The sequence below is a fragment of the Hyaena hyaena genome, unplaced genomic scaffold (genome assembly GCF_003009895.1).
Source record: "Hyaena hyaena isolate Hyena2069 unplaced genomic scaffold, ASM300989v1 scaffold_1419, whole genome shotgun sequence".
Lineage (NCBI taxonomy): Eukaryota > Metazoa > Chordata > Mammalia > Carnivora > Hyaenidae > Hyaena > Hyaena hyaena.
This window is the reverse complement of record NW_024082052.1, coordinates 197,903-202,247: the sequence shown is the minus strand read 5'-3', so window position 1 is coordinate 202,247 and position 4,345 is coordinate 197,903.

Below are 4,345 nucleotides of genomic sequence, written 5' to 3'. Positions count from 1 at the left end.
CAAATCAGTATTTATGTACCTGATTGTCTCATGATTTTTTAATGCTTTCTTAATGATTGAAAAATATCTTGTCATTTTTGATGTGTGTTTTAAGTCCCTTGTAATTAATAGGATCCCTTTCCTCTGTTCTTGTTTGCAATTTTTTCTTGAAGATGAATTCATTTTTCTTGTAGGGTTTCCTACACTCTGGATTTGTTAGCTCTTTAAAAGTGTTTCTTTGTTCCCCATGTTTCATGGAAATAGATAGATCTACAGACTTTATGAGATTCACATTTGACTTTCTTTACTTTTTTGGTCAAGACAACTTCTTGAATAGAGATGTACCACCAGTTTTAAAAATAATTAGCTGGTTTCATAGCATCTTCCAGATTAGGTATGGTTGTTATGTTGGTGTTCCGTATTGTTAATGCATCAGTATACACTGATGGGTTTATACAGAGTGAATGTATTTCAGTCCCTTTCCAGTTTAATCCTTATTGATGTTCAAATTGTTCTAATTTTGGCCATTAAGAGACTATATAAGTTGTTGTTAATAGTCTAATGTTCCAGATTCATCTCAGCAATTCCTGTCCCAGGCTGAAATCTGCCGTTTCTCCCAGGAGCACTGATATCCTTTACCGGGAAATGTTACTCAAAGGTCACAATAAGGATGCTAGAGAGAATTGTTACTACAGGACAATTAGTCTTTATTTTTAGACTTTTCAGTGGTCAGAGGTAGGTAATACATATACAGTTTATACATAGTTCATGAAATATTTTATCTTATAATTCAAATTCAGGCTATATGTAATTTATTTTACACACTTTTATCTCCTTTCTTTCATGCTAATAAACCATGTTTTCAAATACTCTAAATAAATTACCCATTTGTTTCATCTCACAACATGCAACCACTAGTGTTAGAATACAAATACAATCATCAGCAACATTATTACTGAAAACATTTTTAGTTACTTTTCTTCTTCTTTTCTTCTTTTTTTGTCCTTGAGAAAATATTCTCTACATGAATATATAGTCAAATAACTGTATTTTGAAGTCTTTCTGTAGTTATGTCACCAATGAGATACAGGTTTATTTATTTCCTTTTGCTTTCAGTGTATAGGTACTGTTTTGTAAATTTAACTTTGATTTATATTTACCTGAAATATTTTTATGATTACAAAACCCAATCTATAAAATAAAATATTGTATTAAAAAGTCTGGTTTCTATCCCCACTCCCTGTACCCTATATTCTTCCTTCTCTAACATGTAACCACTTAAATTATATTTGGTTTTTTCTTTCCATTGTTTTCTATATGTATTCTTGTTTCCCTTTCTTAGACAAATGGTAGCATTATCCCATCATCCTTTTTTTTCTCCATCTTGCTTTTTTTTTTTTGAGAAAAAGATTTAATTCTACATCAAGTGTTTGCAAGCTATGTATGGCTTGCAGGCCACGTCTGTCTCATTGCTTATCTTCATAAATAAAGTTTTATTGGAACACAACACACAACCTCATCCATTAATTTGCATATTGTTGATGACTACAATAGTAGAGTTGAGTCTATGCAACAGAAACTATATGACACACAAAGCCAAATATATTAACTATCTGGCCATTTATAGAAAAAGCTTGTCAATATCTGTATGCTGGATAACCAATCCACAGCAATGTGTTCCTCATTCCTGATTACATCTGTTTATTAGTTTCTGTGGCTCTTGTATCAAATTAGCATACACTTGATGGCTTAACACAATGAAATTTATTCTCTTGCAATTCTAGAGGCCAAAATTCAGAAATCAATATCACTGCCCCAAAATCAAAATATCAGCTGGGCTGCACTCCATCCAGAGGCGCTGGGAGAAGAATATGTCCCTTTCCTCTTCCAATTGCTGCTGGCTGTCAGCTTCCTTAGCTTGTGGCCACATCACTGCACACTTCAAGGTCAGCATCTTCAAGTCTTTCTGTTCCACCTTCACACTGCCTTCTCCTATGTGCATATGAAATCTTCCCAGACTACCTTCTTGTAAGGTTACATAAGGATAATGTACTTCTCACAAGATCCTTAATCACATCAGCAAATATTTTTTTTTAACTGTATAAAATAACATTTACGGGCTCTAGGGATTATGATGTGGAGGTGGTTATCTTTCTTTGTTTCTTTCCTTTTTTTTTTTTATTTTAAAATGACGATTATTTTTAGCCTTCCATAAACTGTGGTACTCCACTATATGGGTCTATCATAGTTTATTCAACCAGTTCCCTTTTGGTGAACACTTTGTTATTTCCAGTCCTCAACTTCATAAATAATGTTGCAGTGAATAGCCTTATGCAAAAACTTCTCACATATTTTTACCAGCATATCTTTGGGATAGATTCCTAGAGGTGGGATTGCTAAACTACCTGAAAATGTTCATGCAAATTTCTGGATTTGGGAAAATCTGATCCAGAAGAGTGGCACTAATTTGCGCTCACAATAGAATCTTAATTATTCTATTCTTATTAAAAAAGAATTCTTTTTTAAAATGTTTATTTATTTTTGAGAGAGAGAGAAAGAGCATGAGCAGGGGAGGGGCAGAGAGAGAGACAAACACAGAAACTGAAGCAGGCTCCAGGCTCTGAGGTGTCAACAGAGAGCCCTATGTGGGGCTTGAACTCACAAACTGTGAGATCATGGCCTGAGCCAAAGTCTGGTGCTTAACAAACTGAGCCACTTAGGTGCCCCTCAGAAGAGAATCTTGATGCTCAGATTGTCTCATCTTTGACTAGCATTGGCTCTGCTTCTGTTATTATAGAAATCTATGGCAGTATTTATGTGTTAGATTTCTTTATCTGAATCTCCTGTGAATTCACTGTTAATACCATATAGTAATGGATTCATCATATTACTTGGAAAAGATCACCTTGTCCTGATTACACTAATAATTATCTGTAGAGTAGAATATCAAATAAACTTGCATGAGGAGAGGGGCATGCCTGTATAAGAAAGATCTAATATCAAAGTCTATATTCTACTGACCACTTTTGACAATCATCTAAAACTTTGGGGCGCCTGGGTGGCTCAGTCGGTTAAGCGTCTGATTTTGGCTCAGGTCATGATCTCCTGGTTCGTGGGTTTGAGCCCCGCTTCCAGTTCTGTTCTGACAGCTCAGAGCCTGGAGCCTGCTTCAGAATCTGTGTCTCCTTCTCCCTCTGCCCCTCCCTTGCTCATGTTCTCTCTCTCTTTCTCTCTCTCAATCTCTCTCTCTCTCTCTCAAAAATAAATAAACATAAAAAACATTAAAAAAATAAAATAAGATAAAACTTCACCACCTGGTCCCGAGTCCAGGATTAAATCAGTAGGGGGAAAGACTGGCTGTTACCTGTTATCTGGTATTCAATGCAAAATATATCTAGATTCTATTCCTAACTCGGAAACTGGCTTCTGAAAACCCAAATTTCCTAAGATTTTTAATGAAGAATTTTTAAGGTAAATATAGGTTAGTGTAGTTCTACTTTGTTTTGGCATATATTTTGTTTTCTAATTCAGATTTCTTGCATGTTCATGTCGATTTCAGCAAAAGACCACTAGAAATTTGTTTCAACCTTGTCATACGGAGAATCCTGTAATCTGTTCATGAGGTTCTAATTAACTCATTCTGTGGAAATAAAAAAGCTCAGAGAGGTCAGGTTTCTGGTAATTCTTGCATTCAGTTAATATCTGATTGAGAGGAAACGCCCTAAACTTTCAACAATGTCAAGCAAGGTTTAATGGGTGAACAGAGCACAGATTTCCTTGCTTCAAGTAGGATCACCGTTCCTAGTCCCAGTCCCATTTCCTTAGGGAAAATGCCACTGTTGAGATTTTCCAATACAAAATAAAGTCTTTCATCAGTCTGTCACTTCCAGCCTTCAGCCTCTAGGCAGCAACTGGTTTAAACGGCTTAAATGGTTGTGTGCTTGGGTGCCTCCTGTCCAGTTTCTGGATCCTGCAGGTTTTAAAATGTCATTAGTTCTTTTCAAATGAGTTTTTTTGGCAGGGAATTTCTCCCAGACCTCCCATTTTTAAGATGACATCTTTTCTATCATGTTAAGAATTAGTTTATTTGAATCAAGTGATGGCAGAGCATGCTGGCTGCCCAGTGGCAGAGCTGGCAGAGATAAATCTAGAGCAGGTCATTTTTAACAGCTTCCAACTTTTTATAATAAAAATATTTTTAGTAATTATCATGAAATGAACTACTTAACAATTGCCAGAAAGGAAATGAGGAAATGCAAACAGTGAAAATGTTCTAATATTGAATCATATATATGTATATATATATATGTATATATTTACAACATATATATATGTATATATGTACAAAATATGTATATATATACAT